This window comes from Cryptomeria japonica, unplaced genomic scaffold (genome assembly GCF_030272615.1).
Source record: "Cryptomeria japonica unplaced genomic scaffold, Sugi_1.0 HiC_scaffold_26, whole genome shotgun sequence".
In the NCBI taxonomy this organism is placed as follows: Eukaryota; Viridiplantae; Streptophyta; class Pinopsida; order Cupressales; family Cupressaceae; genus Cryptomeria; species Cryptomeria japonica.
The window spans coordinates 315001-333129 of NW_026728848.1; the positions used below are offsets into that span (position 1 = coordinate 315001).

Sequence of the window (18129 nt, forward strand, 5' to 3'; positions counted from 1 at the left end):
TGAGAGCCGAGGGATGTAGCAGAGATAGCAATCGGGGTGTGTGATGCAGAAGAGATAGCAATCGAGGTGTGCGGTGGGAAGGGCCCAGCAGCCAGAATGCATGAAGCGACGGATGAAGCAGTGATGACAACCGGGCTGTGAGGAGAGGAGGGATGCAGCCAAGAAAGCAATCAGGGCTCGAGGCATGGGATGCATCAAGGATAGCAATCATGTTGTGAGGCGAGATTCCAAAGGCTAAACGTGAGAGGCTGCAGGGTCGACTCAGAGAGGTCTATGCATGTGAGAGGCTGAAAGCAAGGTCGACTCGGAGCGGTCTATGCATCGGGCGCGCTTGGGGCGACTACCAGTGCCAACCCCTTATCCCGCGACGCGTCCGACAAAGAGAACGTTCCAAGGCGGCAGAGGAGGTTACCAGCCGAAGGATGCAGTAGCAATAACAGGTATAGTTCCGCGGCGGCCGAGAAGACTCACCGCATAGGAATCGGGATGCGAGGCGAGGGATGCGGCGGGAAGGCCCCGACGGCTAAACGGAAGAGGCTGCAGGGCCGCCTCGGAATGGTCCAAGCATCGGATGCGATTGGGACGACTACCAGTGCCAACCCCTTATCCCGCGATGCGTCCGATACACAGATAGTTCCAAGGCGGCCGAGGAGCCTCACCGCATATCAATCGGGGTGCGAGGCGAGGGATGGGGCGGGAAGGCCCCAACGGCTAGACGGAAGAGGCTTCAGGGCCACCTCGGAATGGTCCAAGCATCGGACGCGCTTGGGGCGACTGCCAGTGCCAACCCCTTATCCCGCGATGCGTCCGATACACAGATGGTTCCAAGGCGGCCGAGGAGCCTCACCGCATAGCAATCGGGGGTGCGAGGCGAGGGATGGGGCGGGAAGGCCCCAACGGCTAGACGGAAGAGGCTTCAGGGCCGCCTAGGAATGGTCCAAGCATCGGACACGCTTGGGGCGACTACCAGTGACAGCCCCCTATCCCGCGATGCGTCCGATACGAAGATGGTTCCAAGGCGGCCGAGGAGCCTCACCGCATAGCAATCGGGGTGCGAGGTGGGGGATGCGGCGAGATGGCCCCAACGGCTAGACGGAAGAGGCCACAGGGCCGCGTCGGAATAGTCCAAGCATCGGACGCGCTTGGGGCGACTACCAGTGACAACCCCTTATCCCGCGATGCGTCCGATACGAAGATAGTTCCAAGGCGGCCGAGGAGCCTCACCGCATAGCAATCGGGGTGCGAGGTGGGGGATGCGGCGAGATGGCCCCAACGGCTAGACGGAAGAGGCTGCAGGGCCGCCTCGGAATAGTCCAAGCATCGGACGCGCTTGGGGCGACTACCAGTGACAACCCCTTATCCCGCGATGCGTCCGATACGAAGATAGTTCCAAGGCGGCCGAAGAGCCTCACCGCATAGCAATCGGGGTGCGAGGTGGGGGATGCGGCGAGATGGCCCCAACGGCTAGACGGAAGAGGCCACAGGGCCGCCTCGGAATAGTCCAAGCATCGGACGCGCTTGGGGCGACTACCAGTGACAACCCCTTATCCCGCGATGCGTCCGATACGAAGATAGTTCCCAGGCGGCCGAGGAGCCTCACCGCATAGCAATCGGGGTGCGAGGCGAGGGATGCGGCGAGATGGCCCCAAAGGCTAGACGGAAGAGGCTGCAGGGCTGCCTCGGAATAGTCCAAGCATCGGACGCGCTTGGGGCGACTACCACTGCCAACCCCTTATCCCGCGATGCGTCCGATACACAGATAGTTCCGAGGCGGCCGAGGAGGTGGGGGATGCGGCGAGATGGCCCCAACGGCTAGACGGAAGAGGCTGCAGGGCCGCCTCGGAATAGTCCAAGCATCGGACGCGCTTGGGGCGACTACCAGTGACAACCCCTTATCCCGCGATGCGTCCGATACACAGATAGTTCCGAGGCGGCCAAGGAGCCTCACCGCATAGCAATCGTGGTGCGAGGTGGGGGATGCGGCGAGATGGCCCCAACGGCTAGACGGAAGAGGCTGCAGGGCCGCCTCGGAATGGTCCAAGCATCGGATGCGCTTGGGGCGACTACCACTGCCAACCCCTTATCCCGCGATGCGTCCGATACACAGATAGTTCCAAGGCGGCCGAGGAGCCTCACAGCATAGCAATCAGGGTGCAAGGCGAGGGATGCGGCGAGAAAGCCCCAACGGCTAGAGGGAAGAGGCTTCAGGTCCACCTCGGAATGGTCCAAGCATCGGACGCGCTTGGGGCGACTACCAGTGACAACCCCTTATCCCGCGACGCGTCCGATACACAGATAGTTCCAAGGCGGCCGAGGAGCCTCACCGCATAGCAATCGGGGTGCGAGGCGAGGGATGCGGCGAGAAGGACCCAACGGCTACACGGAAGAGGCTTCGGGGCCGCCTCGGAATGGTCCAAGCATCGGACGCGCTTGGGGCGACTACCAGTGACAACCCCTTATCCCGCGACGCGTCCGATACACAGATAGTTCCAAGGCGGCCGAGGAGCCTCACCGCATAGCAATCGGGGTGCGAGGCGAAGGATGCGGCGAGAAGGACCCAACGGCTAGACGGAAGAGGCTTCGGGGCCGCCTCGGAATGGTCCAAGCATCGGACGCGCTTGGGGCGACTACCAGTGACAACCCCTTATCCCGCGACGCGTCCGATACACAGATAGTTCCAAGGCGGCCGAGGAGCCTCACCGCATAGCAATCGGGGTGCGAGGCGAGGGATGCGGCGAGAAGGACCCAACGGCTAGACGGAAGAGGCTTCGGGTCCGCCTCGGAATGGTCCAAGCATCGGACGCGCTTGGGGCGACTACCAGTGACAACCCCTTATCCCGCGACGCGTCCGATACACAGATAGTTCCAAGGCGGCCGAGGAGCCTCACCGCATAGCAATCGGGGTGCGAGGCGAGGGATGCGGCGAGAAGGACCCAACGGCTAGACGGAAGAGGCTTCGGGTCCGCCTCGGAATGGTCCAAGCATCGGACGCGCTTGGGGCGACTACCAGTGACAACCCCTTATCCCGCGACGCGTCCGATACACAGATAGTTCCAAGGCGGCTGAGGAGCCTCACCGCATAGCAATCGGGGTGCGAGGCGAGGGATGCGGCGAGAAGGACCCAACGACTAGACGGAAGAGGCTTCGGGTCCGCCTCGGAATGGTCCAAGCATCGGACGCGCTTGGGGCGACTACCAGTGACAACCCCTTATCCCGCGACGCGTCCGATACACAGATAGTTCCAAGGCGGCCGAGGAGCCTCACCGCATAGCAATCGGGGTGCGAGGCGAGGGATGCGGCGAGAAGGACCCAACGGCTAGACGGAAGAGGCTTCGGGGCCACCTCGGAATGGTCCAAGCATCGGACGCGCTTGGGGCGACTACCAGTGACAACCCCTTATCCCGCGACGCGTCCGATACACAGATAGTTCCGAGGCGGCCGAGGAGCCTCACCGCATAGCAATCGGGGTGCGAGGCGAAGGATGCGGCGAGAAGGACCCAACGGCTAGACGGAAGAGGCTTCGGGTCCGCCTCAGAATGGTCCAAGCATCGGACGCGCTTGGGGCGACTACCAGTGACAACCCCTTATCCCGCGACGCGTCCGATACACAGATAGTTCCAAGGCGGCCGAGGAGCCTCACCGCATAGCAATCGGGGTGCGAGGCGAGGGATGCGGCGAGAAGGACCCAACGGCTAGACGGAAGAGGCTTCAGGGCCGCCTCGGAATGGTCCAAGCATCGAACGCGCTTGGGGCGACTACCAGTGACAACCCCTTATCCCGCGACGCGTCCGATACACAGATAGTTCCGAGGCGGCCGAGGAGCCTCACCGCATAGCAATCGGGGTGCGAGGCGAGGGATGCGGCGAGAAGGACCCAACGGCTAGACGGAAGAGGCTTCAGGGCCGCCTCGGAATGGTCCAAGCATCGGACGCGCTTGGGGCGACTACCAGTGACAACCCCTTATCCCGCGACGCGTCCGATACACAGATAGTTCCGAGGCGGCCGAGGAGCCTCACCGCATAGCAATCGGGGTGCGAGGCGAGGGATGCGGCGAGAAGGACCCAACGGCTAGACGGAAGAGGCTTCAGGGCCGCCTCGGAATGGTCCAAGCATCGGACGCGCTTGGGGCGACTACCAATGACAACCCCTTATCCCGCGACGCGTCCGATACACAGATAGTTCCGAGGCGGCCGAGGAGCCTCACCGCATAGCAATCGGGGTGCGAGGCGAGGGATGCGGCGAGAAGGACCCAACGGCTAGACGAAAGAGGCTTCAGGGCCGCCTCGGAATGGTCCAAGCATCGGACGCGCTTGGGGCGACTACCAGTGACAACCCCTTATCCCGCGACGCGTCCGATACACAGATAGTTCCGAGGCGGCCGAGGAGCCTCACCGCATAGCAATCGGGGTGCGAGGCGAGGGATGCGGCGAGAAGGACCCAACGGCTAGACGGAAGAGGCTTCAGGGCCGCCTCGGAATGGTCCAAGCATCGGACGCGCTTGGGGCGACTACCGTTGCCAACCCCTTATCCCGCGATGCGTCTGATACACAGATAGTTCCGAGGCGGCCGAGGAGCCTCACCGCATAGCAATCGGGTTGCGAGGCAGATTATTGGGAAGGGAACCCCCTGGGATGCGGCTCAAGCAGTGCCCAAAGGGACTGGAATGCGGAATCACATCGAGAGACCCAAATGCTATACGAGGGCTCAAATCGAATTATCGATTTGGCCACGACATGGACGCATCGGAACGACTACCTTTGCCGAACCACTCGCAATTGCATCCATACCGAAACCAATAGACATTTCCGTTAGAGCCCTCGCATAGCATTCGGGAATCTCGCATGCCCCTCTAAATCGACCAATGCTGGCGCTCAATGAAAATCCGAGCGCTACCACCGTTCGAGCGCCAGCATTGGTCGAGTTAGAGGGGCACGGGGGAGAATGCTCCAGTCAACACCTCCCCTATATAAGTTATTTGTCCGATTCTCGCACAACCGTAGTCTGCCTCGTCGAATCAAACAACGGTCCCAGATTCCGACTTCCGTTCCGTAGAGACCCAAAAGCTAGATGGAGGCTCGCAAGAAAGAGAGTCGGCGCATAGCAATCGGGTTTCTCGAACGTTTAGGGACCGAGCTCACTTGCGGATAGGGCAAAATCCGCCAAGCAACCCAAAAGCTAGACGGGGGCTCGAATCGAATCGCCTAGGCGGCCACAACAACGACGTGTTGGATCGACTACCAGTGCCAAACCATTCAGCAAGACTAGTCTGTGTCGAGGCCGGATAGAGATTCTCAGAGAGCGCCCGCATAGCATTTAGGAGACCTGCCGCGTCCCTCACACTCGACAAATGGTGGTGCACGTTTATAAATCCGAGCGATCCCAACCCTTTCAAGCACCAACATCGGTCGAGATAGAGGGGCACGGAGGGGGCTGCGTGAGACAACACAGTCCCCTATATAAGTTATTTGTCCGATTCTCACACATCCGAAGAATGGTCATCAAATCGGACAACAGCCCAAACTTCCGACTTCGGTCCCAGAAAGCCCAAGAGCTATCTAAAACGTTCATGGCCGGAACTCGATCGCGGCTATACCAGTCCGCCAAGCAACCCAAAAGCTAGACTGGAGCTCTAGTCGAATCACCTCTGTGGCCATTGCAAGGACGTGTTGGAGCGACTACCATTGCCGAACCATTCCGCAGGTCGAGTCCATACCAAGGCCGCATAGAGATTCACGATGAGCTCCTGCATAGCAATCAGGAGACTTGCCGTGTCCATCACAATCGATAAATCCTGGTGCAAGATTTTTGCATCCGAGCGCTCCAACCAGTCGAGCACCAGCATCAATCGACATAAACGGGCACGGGGGGAGGATGCTCGAGAACACTACCTCCCCTGTAACGGGTCTGCATTGGGCAGAATACTTGCACAGTTTTTGGATCGGGTCCAGCCTTAGTGGGGTTCCATTTTGCATCGGAACTCTTTCTTTTGCATAGCCGACATGGAATTGGTGTTTCACACAGCCGACTTAATTCATTTCATCGGCGGGGCCGATATGTTTTATTTCTTTGGCGGGGGCCGACATGGGACTTGGCCGATGTTCTTCTTAGCGCGGACTTAACTCATATGAGTCCGGACCTATATGGGCGCTAATTTTCCATTGGCGGGATTCCTTTTGGGCCGGCCCTATCCGCCCAACGGCTCTTTTATTTGGGTCCGACCCTCCAGTATATAAGATGAGCGGGATGCTCATTCTTGGCAAGGGAAGAAAAGCAGAAGCAGATTCAGAATCAGGATCATCAGCGATCAAGCATTCGGCAGCGAGCAGACGAGCAGACAGATGCGAGTCTTCGGCGTCGCAAGTCTGAGTGCGAGTATTGCAGCGAGGGACTTTATTGCTCAGGCGAGCATTGGGGTCTTGTGACTTGGCGATCTGGCACCTCGAGGAGCTAACTGGTTCTCCTCTCGAGCGAGCCGATCCCAGTCTGAGTCGAAGGGACTCTTTGTAACTTGTCCGAGTCAGATTGGCTGGCTGGGCAATCCATTTGGGGGCGACCGGTATTTCTCAATACCGAGTTCTATCCAGCATTGTAATCTTTGAGGATAATAATAAAGGATATGGGCACCTCGCCCCACCTTTGAATGTTGTGTTGTCTATTTTATTCCGCATTGCATCGTATCCTTTTATGCATTCTGGGAGCAAGTCGATCTGCATTTTCATTGTGCATTCCGCTTTAGCGCAATATTGGAAGGGACGAGGCGTAGGCCGAAGGTCTCTGACCTTGAACGGATCCGAGTCGGGTCGGGACTTGTCGGTGCCGCACAGGCTTAACTCCCAAAGCCCGTGACAGTTGGTATCAGAGCTTCGGATCAGATCCGGGGCTGTGCAGATCGAAAGATGGCAGATACAGATAGTCAGCATGAAGTGGAGGTCGTGCAACCTGAGAGTAAGGCTGCGAAGGTGTCTTCGAAGGGGAAAGATCCGAAGCACCGCGATTGGCTCCAAGACCATGAAAATCGACTCGAGGACTTGGAACAGTCCGACCTCGAGGAGCGCATGACGGCAGAGTGGTCGAAGCTGGCGGAACAGATAGAGTCTTTGAGGGAAGAGATCCGCTTCCTCAAAGAGGGGCAACAGATCTTCCATTCGTTGTTGCAGGGAGGAACGCATGGTTCTAAGGCAACTCGAGTTGGAACTTATGACGGTGAGCGCGATGACAAGGCACTTGATAATTTCTTCTGGGATGTTGAGGAGTACCTGTCGTGTGCACCGAAGACGTCTGATGAGGCACAGGTCAAGGATATTGCAACATACCTTACCGGCAGTGCGAAGCTGTGGTGGCGAACGCATCAGGCAGATGAACGCGCTGGGAAGACGGTGAAACCGATCAAGTCCTGGGCTGACTTGAAGGCAGCGCTTCATGATCAATTCCGACCTGGGAATTCGGATTGGATCATCCGATCCAGGTTCGATGAACTCAAGCATACTGGCACTATTCGAGAGTATGTCAAGGCATTTCAGGTGTTGGATTTGGAATGCACCAAGTTGAGCGACTTCGAGAAGTTATTCCTCTTCACTAAGGGTCTGCAACCCTGGGCGAAGGATGAGCTGAGGAGACAGAAAGTTCAGACTTTGGCCGAGGCGATCACAGTTGCGGATGGGCTGCTCGATTATAAGGGCGATGCAGCTAGGGGCTTTGGTGGAGCTCGAACAGACTACAAGAAGAACTTCCGCCGGAAAGAGAAGAAGGGAGGCGGACCTCCTTCTGATCCTAACGGCGAGCCCAGGAAGAAGAAACCGAAGAAGTCGAATGGAGAAGGTAACCCGAAGAAGAAAGATCACACACAGACTGAGAAGAAGAAGGATCGTGATCCAGGGTGTTTCATCTGTGGCAAAGATGATCACTGGGCACGGAGCTGTCCAGATCGGAGTAGGATCAACGCGCTGTTGTTCGAGGAGAAGAAGTTGCCCGCAATGAGCACCTTGCAACTCCTGAATGCAGTGCAACATTCTACCGAAGTGGCCGATAAGCACGAGTTGTGTTTTGTGGAGACTTTCTTTGGCAACAAGAAGGTGCTAGCTATGGTGGATTCAGGTGCCACCCACAACTACATCTCCGCATGCCGAGCGAAGAAGCTTGGACTCAAGATCGAGCCCACTACAAATCAGTTCAAGGCGGTGACCGCACCCGCACAGCAGGTGAGCGGTGAGATCCATAAGGAAGTCATCCGAGTTGGGTCGTGGCAGGGTGTGCTTGATTTGATCGCCATTGGAATGAATGAGTTCGATCTCATACTCGGGCAGGAGTTCTTGAGGTCGGCATCAGCAGCTGTGGTGCCACACTTGAGCTGTTTGCTGATATTGGATCCGAGCAGACCAAGTATGGTTCCGATGATGAAGAGCGTGGAACAGGATCTCCTGTTGAATGCGCTCAGTGCTAAGCAGGTTGGCAAGGGAAGGCGAGAGGAGTTGTTTTTGGCCGCACTGATTGGAAATTGGGATGAAGGAGAGTCGTCAGGACCCTCTAACACCTCGGCGATCCAGGATGTGTTGTCCGAGTTTGCGGATGTTATGCCAGACCAGCTCCCAGCTGTGTTACCACCGAGGAGGCACGTTGATCACAGGATCGAACTGGAGTCAGGGGCAAGACCACCAGCGAAGGCTCCTTATCGACTCTCCGCACCAGAGATGGAAGAGTTGAGGAAGCAGTTGGCAGAGCTCGCTGAGGCAGGATACTTGCGTCCCTCCAGATCACCTTATGCTGCTCCAGTATTGTTCCAGCGCAAGAAGGATGGAAGCCTTCGGATGTGTGTGGACTATCGAGCTTTGAACAAGCTCACCATCAAGAACAAGTATCCGTTACCTCTCATAGCGGATAGCTTTGATCGACTGGTCGATGCAAGAGTGTTCACCAAGTTGGACCTGAGGCAGGGTTACTATCAGATCAGGATCGCGCCAGGTGATGAGGAGAAGACCGCGATCACGACGAGGTATGGTAGCTATGAATTCTTGGTTATGCCTTTTGGTCTCACTAACGCTCCTGCAACCTTCAGCACCTTGATGAACGATGTGTTTCGCTCATTATTGGACAAGTGCGTTGTTGTGTATCTGGATGACATTTTGGTATACAGTCGAGACATGGAGGAACACAAGCGGCACCTTCAGGAGGTGTTTGCTTTGTTGAGAGAACATCAGCTGTTCGCAAAGAAGGAAAAGTGTGCTTTTGCGCAGGAGGAAGTGCCGTTTCTGGGCCATATTCTTGGTCATGGCCAGATCCGACCAGACCCGGAGAAGCTTCAGGCAATCCGAGACTGGGAGCCGCTTCGCAATGTGCATGAGGTGAGACAGTTCCTTGGTTTAGCTAACTACTATCGCAAGTTTGTAGCAGGCTATTCCCGGATTGCGAGCCCCTTGACGGATCTGTTGAAGAAGGACCGCGGATGGAAATGGGGCGATAAGCAGCAGACAGCATTTGAGTTGCTGAAAAGAGTTTTGATAGAGAGATCAGCTCTTACTGTGCCGAACCGGGGCGAGACGACATCGAAGGATGTCTTGCTTGGCCTGTATGAGTTCGAAAGGATTAGGCGGGACAAAACAAAGCAGCCAAAGGAACCGTTGGGGAACGACTTCCTTACCAACACTCGAACCACCAGTCTTTTGTTCCGACGACTGAGAGGAGGCTCAGCCCGACTTTATGTGGATTTCGAGATCTTGACAGGGTCCGCCGAGTTGCCAGACATCTACTCGGAGGTAGACATCTTGGATAGATGGGAGAACAGCGGAGTCATCTCCTTGAGAGATTTGCTAGTTCTCGGTTCTGGAGGAGAATTTCGATCGGAAGACTACCCCCGTGCATCCGAGCTCGTGGCAAGTTGTTCGGAAGCTTTGCAACGTTGGGTCTGGATGGAACAGCCAGAAGCCAAGGCAGATCCTTTCAGCGCCAAACTGGATCAGTTGGCGGAATTGTTGGCACACAAGTTTGTTTGCAAGCCGGTAGGAGCAGAGCCGCAGGGGTTGGCCTGCTTGGACGATGTTAAGATCGTCGCAGCTAGGGAAGTCATGAATCAAGACATTCCCGAGGTGAGCACCAAGATGAGATTGGGCACCTTACGTTTGATAAACCAGCATGCGAATGATGAAGAAGAATCCCGACCTACCCGGGATGTCATGGCTAGAGGAGGTGGATCGCAGGGCGATGTCACTTCTCCTGAACAGGCACAGGCAGGAAGTTTCACTTCAGCATCCCTCACTTTCAGGAGACAAGAAGGGGGACCTGTTCAGTTACACATTGATACCTTTCCAGACTTCATTGGGTTCAATGAGGCTCTTTGTGAAGATGATATCTTCACCACTTGGGATCGACAGGGAATAATCCGTTATGGCGACTTGATGTCGATCGGAGGTAGCACCAATCTATCCGACGAAAAGAGTACTCGGAAATCCTTGGAAATCATGGCGAGTTGTTCTGAGGCCGTGGATCACTGGACCTGGGAGGAACATAAGACAAGGCCGTATGAACCACTTTGGGACAGATTGCTTCGTCTACCCGGCGAAGTCTTTGGTCCAGATGACGAAGATCTGATAAGAAATATTCCGAACAGAGGCCCGGCGAATGTGTTGGACAATCCGGACCGCAGAGTCAGCCAGGTCCTTGCAATGCGAACACGAGGAGGAGGCAAGAACGGCATCCGTGAGTTCTTGGTGATGTTCGAAGGACAGGGACGAGACTCCGCTTCCTGGGAACGCAGTGAGTCGTTATGGCGAGACGAGGAGATAATCATGGAGTTCCTCTCCAGGAGGAACCCGCCCAGACAGGAGTAGATTTCTGGGTCAATGCCTCCCAGTGCTTTGTGCAGGGGTGCTGGCGTCGAGGGCGCCGCCACTAGTTTAGTGGGGGAGGATGTAACGGGTCTGCATTGGGCAGAATACTTGCACAGTTTTTGGATCGGGTCCAGCCTTAGTGGGGTTCCATTTTGCATCGGAACTCTTTCTTTTGCATAGCCGACATGGAATTGGTGTTTCACACAGCCGACTTAATTCATTTCATCGGCGGGGCCGATATGTTTTATTTCTTTGGCGGGGGCCGACATGGGACTTGGCCGATGTTCTTCTTAGCGCGGACTTAACTCATATGAGTCCGGACCTATATGGGCGCTAATTTTCCATTGGCGGGATTCCTTTTGGGCCGGCCCTATCCGCCCAACGGCTCTTTTATTTGGGTCCGACCCTCCAGTATATAAGATGAGCGGGATGCTCATTCTTGGCAAGGGAAGAAAAGCAGAAGCAGATTCAGAATCAGGATCATCAGCGATCAAGCATTCGGCAGCGAGCAGACGAGCAGACAGATGCGAGTCTTCGGCGTCGCAAGTCTGAGTGCGAGTATTGCAGCGAGGGACTTTATTGCTCAGGCGAGCATTGGGGTCTTGTGACTTGGCGATCTGGCACCTCGAGGAGCTAACTGGTTCTCCTCTCGAGCGAGCCGATCCCAGTCTGAGTCGAAGGGACTCTTTGTAACTTGTCCGAGTCAGATTGGCTGGCTGGGCAATCCATTTGGGGGCGACCGGTATTTCTCAATACCGAGTTCTATCCAGCATTGTAATCTTTGAGGATAATAATAAAGGATATGGGCACCTCGCCCCACCTTTGAATGTTGTGTTGTCTATTTTATTCCGCATTGCATCGTATCCTTTTATGCATTCTGGGAGCAAGTCGATCTGCATTTTCATTGTGCATTCCGCTTTAGCGCAATATTGGAAGGGACGAGGCGTAGGCCGAAGGTCTCTGACCTTGAACGGATCCGAGTCGGGTCGGGACTTGTCGGTGCCGCACAGGCTTAACTCCCAAAGCCCGTGACATCCCCTATATAAGTTATTTGTCCGATTCTCAAGCAGCCGAAGTCTGGTCATCGAATCGGGTCAAAGACCACAACTTCCGACTTTACCCACAATGCAAGTCATCGAATCGAACATCGGCCCCCGAGTCGGACTCCATGCGTATGTCAGGTCATCGGACCCAAATTCCGCCTTCCTGCGCATGGCGGGCCATCAATATCAACTCGGTCATCGGACCCAAACTCCGCCTTTTTGCGTATGGCACGCCTTCAAATCGGTCATCGGACCCAAATTCCGCCTTCCTGTGCATGGCGGGCCATCAACATCAACTCGGTCATCGGACCCAAATTCCGCCTTTCTGCGCATGGCACGCCATCAACTCGGTCATCGGACCCAAATTCCGCCTTCCTGCGCATGGCAGGTCATCGGACACAAATTCAGACCTCGCCAATATGCCTACGTATCGAATCGGTCATCGGACCCAACTTCCGACTTCATCCATACTGTAGGGTCTTTGAGGTTGGCGCGGTGCGCTCAACCCAGGGAGTCGACCCATCGAAGCATACACCTCCCCTATATAAGCTATTTGTCCGATTCCCACACCTGTGTAGTTTGCACCTCTGACCAGGACATCGACCCCAACTTCCGAACTCGACTGCAACGACGGCACCAGCGCCTTGGTGTGCACCTTGCGACGCACAGTCCCAACATTCGCCTTCCTGCACATGGCAGGTCATCGGACCCAAATTCCGACCTCGCGAGTATGCCTACATATCGAATCGGTCATCGGACCCAACTTCCGATTTCATCCATACCGTAGGGTCTTTGAGGTTGGCGCGGTGCGCTCAACCCGGGGAGTCGACCCAACGAAGCATACACCTCCCCTATATAAGCTATTTGTCCGATTCCCACACCTGTGTAGTTTGCACCTCCGATCAAGACATCGACCCCAACTTCCGAACTCGCCTCCAACGACCGAACCAGCGCCTTGGTGCGCACCTTGCAACGCACAGTGCCAACATTCGCCTTCCTGCACGTGGCAGGTCATCGGACCCAAATTCCGACCTCGCGAGTATGCCTACATATCGAATCGGTCATCGGACCCAACTTCCGACTTCATCCATACCGTAGGGTCTTTGAGGTTGGCGCGGTGCGCTCAACCCGGGGAGTCGACCCAACGAAGCATACACCTCCCCTATATAAGCTATTTGTCCGATTCCCACACCTGTGTAGCTTGCACCTCCGATCAGGACATCGACCCCAACTTCCGAACTCGACTAAAAAGACCGCACCAGCGCCTTGGTGTGCACCTTGCAACGCACAGTGCCAACATTCGCCTTCCTGCACATGGCAGGTCATCGGACCCAAATTCCGACCTCATGAGCATACCTACTAATCGAATCGGTCATCGGACCCAACTTCCGACTTCATCCATACCGTAGGGTCTTTGAGGTTGGCGCGGTGCGCTCAACCTGGGGAGTCGACCCATCGAAGCATACACCTCCCCTATATAAGCTATTTGTCCGATTCCGACACCTGTGTAGTTTGCACCTCCGCTCAGGACATCGACCCCAACTTCCGAACTCGCCTGCAACGACCGAACCAGCGCCTTGGTGCGCACCAAAAGTGCGCACTTTTGGAGGGCACTTTTGTGCGCTCCAAAGGTGCGCACTTTTGGAGGGCACTTTTCTGCGCTCCAAAGGTGCGCACTTTTGGAGGGCACTTTTTGGAGGGCACTTTTCTGCGCTCCAAAGGTGCGCACTTTTGGAGGGCACTTTTTGGAGGGCACTTTTCTGCGCTCCAAAGGTGCGCACTTTTGGAGGGCACTTTTTGGAGGGCACTTTTCTGCGCTCCAAAGGTGCGCACTTTTGGAGGGCACTTTTTGGAGGGCACTTTTCTGCGCTCCAAAGGTGCGCACTTTTGGAGGGCACTTTTTGGAGGGCACTTTTCTGCGCTCCAAAGGTGCGCACTTTTGGAGGGCACTTTTTGGAGGGCACTTTTCTGCGCTCCAAAGGTGCGCACTTTTGGAGGGCACTTTTTGGAGGGCACTTTTCTGCGCTCCAAAGGTGCGCACTTTTGGAGGGCACTTTTTGGAGGGCACTTTTCTGCACTCCAAAGGTGCGCACTTTTGGAGGGCACTTTTTGGAGGGCACTTTTGTGCGCTCCAAAGGTGCGCACTTTTGGAGGGCACTTTTGTGCACTCCAAAGGTGCGCACTTTTGGAGGGCACTTTTCCTGCGCTCCAAAGGTGCACACCTAGGTGAGCACCTTCGACCACACCTTGTAGCACACCAAACTCTGACTTTCGACTTCATCCGCAATGCAGGGTCTTTGAGGTTGGCGCAATGCCAGGGGAGTCGACCCATCAAACCCAACACCTCCCCTATATAAGCTATTTGTCTGATTCTCATACATGCGTAGCCTGCAGGAGCAATTAGGACATCGACCCCAACTTTCGGCTTCTAAACGAAAACAAGGTCTTTGAGGTTGGTGTAATGCGAACAACTAGGGGAGTCAACCCATCAAACCCAACACCTCCCCTATATAAGCTATTTGTCTGATTCTCATACATGTGTAGTCTACAGGAGCAATTAGGACATCGACCCCAACTTTTGACTTCTTAACGAAAACAAGGTCTTTGAGGTTGACGTAATGCGCACAACCAGGGGAGTCGACCCATCAAACCCAACACCTCCCCTATATAAGCTATTTGTCCGATTCTCATACATGTGTAGCCTGCAGGAGCCATTAGGACATTGACCCCAACTTTTGACTTCTTAACGAAAACAAGGTCTTTGAGGTTGGCGTAATGCGCACAACCAAGGGAGTTGACCCATCAAACCCAACACCTCCCCTATATAAGCTATTTGTCTGATTCTCATACATGTGTAGCCTGCAACAACGATTAGGACATCCACCCCAACTTCTGAATTCGTCTGCGTTGACCGCACCAAAGGTGCACGCCTTGGTGCTCACCAAAATCCGACTTCCGACTTCTTCTGCTATGCGGGGTCTTTGAGGTTGGCGCAGTGCGCACAACCAGGGGAGTCAACCCACCGAATGCAACACCTCCCCTATATAAGCTATTTGTCTGATTCTCATACATGCGTAGACTGCAGCAATGATTAGGACATCCACCCCAACTTTTGACTTCTTAAACAAGACAGGGTCTTTGAAGTTGGTGCAGTGCACACAACCAGGGGAGTCGACCCATCAAACGCAACACCTCCCCTATATAAAGCTATTTGTCCGATTCTCATACGTGTAGTCTGCAGCAGCGATTAGGACATCGACCCCAACTTCCGAATTCGTTTGCATTGACCGCACCAAAGGTGCACGCCTTGGTGTGCACCCTGGAGTGCACTTTGGTGCTCACCTCGGTGCACACTTTGGTGTGCACCTCGGTGTGCACCAAAGGTGCGCACCTTGGAGCGCACCAAAGGTGTACACTTTGGAGCGCACCACATAGGGTCTTTGAGAGGTTGGCGCAGTGCGCACACCAAGGTGGGTGTTGAGGTGCGTGCCGAGGTGGGTGGGTGCTAGGGTGCGCTCCATGGTGGGTGCCAGGGTGGGTGCGTGCTAGGGTGGATTCCAAAGAGGGTCATAGGGTGGGTGCCAAGGTGGGTTGGTGATATAGTGGGTTCAAAGGTGGGTACTAGGGTGGGTTCCAAGGTGGGTCACAAGTTGGGTGCCAGGATGCGTGGGTGTTAGGTTGGGTGCCAAGGTGGGCTCCTGCGTGGGTGGGTGCTAGGGTGGGTTTCAAGGTGGACGCGAGGGCGGGTGCCAAGGTGGGTAACAAGTTGGGTGTTAGGATGGGTGAGTGCTAGAGTGGGTGCCAAGGTGGGTGGGTGCTAAGGTGGATGCCAAGGTGGTTCACAGGGTGGGTGGGTTCTAGGGTGAGTTCCAAGGTGGGTCACAGGTTCAGTGCTAGGGTGGGTGTCAAGGCGGGTGTCGAGGTGCCTGGGTGCTAGGGTGTGGATGCCAATGTGGGTCATAGGGTGGGTACTAGGGTGGGCTGCAATGTGGGTGCCAAGGTGGGTAACATGCTCGGTGGGTTCTAAATTGGGTGCCAGGGTGGGTGTGCACCCACCTTGCCCGAGGTGGGTGCCAAGGTGCCAGTGTGGGTGGGTGCTAAGGTGGATGCCAAGGTGGGTGAGAAGGTGGGTGATAGGTTGAGTGGTAGGATGGGTGGGTGCCAAGATGGGTCACAGGGTGGGTGCAAGGGTGGGTAGGTGCTAGGGTTGGTGTCAGGGTGGGTGGGTGCTAGGTTGGGTTCCAAGGTGGGTGCGAGGGTGAGTGTCAAGGTGGGTCACAGGTTAGGTGCTAGGATGGGTGAGTGCTAGGGTGCAAAGGTGCCAGGGTGGGTGCTAGGATGGGTCGATGCTAGGGTGAGTGGCAAGGTGGGTCCACAAGTGTCAAGGTGGGTGCCGAGGTGGGTGCCAAGTCGGCGACTGCTATGGTGGATGCCAAGGTGGGTCACGGGGTGGGTGCCAAGTTGCTAGGTTGGGTTCCAAGGTGGGTGCCAACGTGGGTGCTAGGGTGCGTGGGTTAAAGGGTGTGTCACAACGTGGGTGCCAGGATGGGTGCGCACCCACACTGGCCAAGACGGGTGCGGGTGCAAGGTTGGGTTCCAAGCCCGGTCACAGGCTGGGTGCTAGGATGGGTGGGTGCCAAGGTGGGCACCAGGGTGGGTGCACCCACCCTGGCCAAGGTGGGTCACGGGGTGGGTCCTAGGGTGGGTAACGGGGTGGGTACTAAGGTGCATGCCAAGGTGGGTCATAGGGTGGGTGCCAAGGTGGGCACCAGGGTGGGTGTGCACCAACCCTAGCCAGGGTAGGTCACGGGGTGGTTGTCGGGGTGGGCGTCAAGGAGCCAAGGTGGGTGGCAAGTAGCCAAGTTGCGTGCCAAGGTGGGTGTCGGGGTGGGTGCCAAGGATCCAAGGTGGGTGCCAAGGAACCAAGGTGGGTGTCTGGGTGGGTGCCGAGGTGGGAGCCAGGGTGGGTCCCAAGGTGAGTGCAAAGGTGGGTGCCAGGGTCAAGGTGAGTGCCAATGTGGGTTCCAAGGTGCCAGGGTCAGGGTGAGTGCCAATGTGGGTTCAAAGGTGCTAAGTTGGGTGCGAGGTTGGGTGCGAGGGTGGGTGGGTGCCAAGGTGTGCTAGGTGGAAGCCCGGGTGGGTCGGCATCCCATGGGTGTCGAGTTGGGTGCCTGATGGGTGCTTCTTGTCAAGTTTTAGTCGTCGGGACTCATTTCGAGCCTTAGAGGTCGTTTCTTGTCCGGTTGCCCTGTCTTCGACCTGGGAACCCAATTTTGGTCCTCGGGTCCCATTTTTTTTTGTCTCGCATCCCACTTTTGGCCTGTGGCCTTTTCGGGGTCGATTCTCGTTTTGGGCATCAGAGCATGTTTCTTCTCCTAAAACCCAATATTTGTTTATTAAGTCTCGGAACACATTTTTGTTCTCGTGGACCCATCATGGGTCTTGGAACGCATTTGTGGTCCTTGGGTCCCATTTTGCATCCCGAAACTTGTGTTTTGGTGCTTGATCCCTATTTTGGGTGCCCACCTTGCACCAAGTGCGCACCCGGGGCAAACCGAGCGCCTTGGTGCACCGGGGCAAGATCGAGCGTGCACCCGAGGCGCCCCGAACATGCACCAAGGTGCACTCGGCCCACATGTGAGCGCAGGTCGTTGCGCCCGAGGTGGTGTGTGGGCACCGCGTTGCAGACGGGACACTGCACGCACACGACGCCCCCTCCAGGTGCACGCACGTAGGCCGGGCCGGGTGCACACCCGACGCCCTAGCAAGGTGCGCGCACCCGGGCAGGGCTCACACTTGGCGAACGGGGCGCACTTCGCGAGGGAGGGTGTGCACCTCGACGGGGGTGGGTGGCCGGGGTGGATTCGCACGTGGGTCGCGGTTTGCTAAGTACACACTGCGACAAGCTCATAACGGGTGCGATCATACCAGCGTTAGTGCACCGGATCCCATCAGAACTCCGCAGTTAAGCGCGCTTGGGCCGGAGTAGTACTGGGATGGGTGACCTCCCGGGAAGTCCCAGTGTTGCACCCTTTTTTAGTTTTTCGCCGGGCGTCGCAATGCTATTTGAATAAACCTTTTGCCCGTTTGCGTTCTCGTCGGGGCCGGGCCGGGCCGGGGTGCGCTGCCCGCACTACCGCGCGCGCGGGGGCGACACCGAGCGCGCACCCGAGGCGCCCCGAGCACACAGGCCACGGTGCAACCCGGGCGTTGTGCGCGCACCCCGGTGCGCCCGAGGTGCTGCGCGCGCACCCAGGTGAAATCGG

General features: G+C 56.5%; 1 non-coding gene across 1 annotated transcript; it reads left to right on the top strand.

Moving 5' to 3' along the window:
- Positions 1–17777: 17777 nt before the first annotated feature.
- Positions 17778–17896, top strand: LOC131861375 (5S ribosomal RNA). Its single transcript, XR_009360449.1, has one exon. It is a non-coding gene; the product is annotated as a 5S ribosomal RNA (ribosomal RNA).
- The last annotated feature ends 233 nt before the right edge of the window (positions 17897–18129 follow it).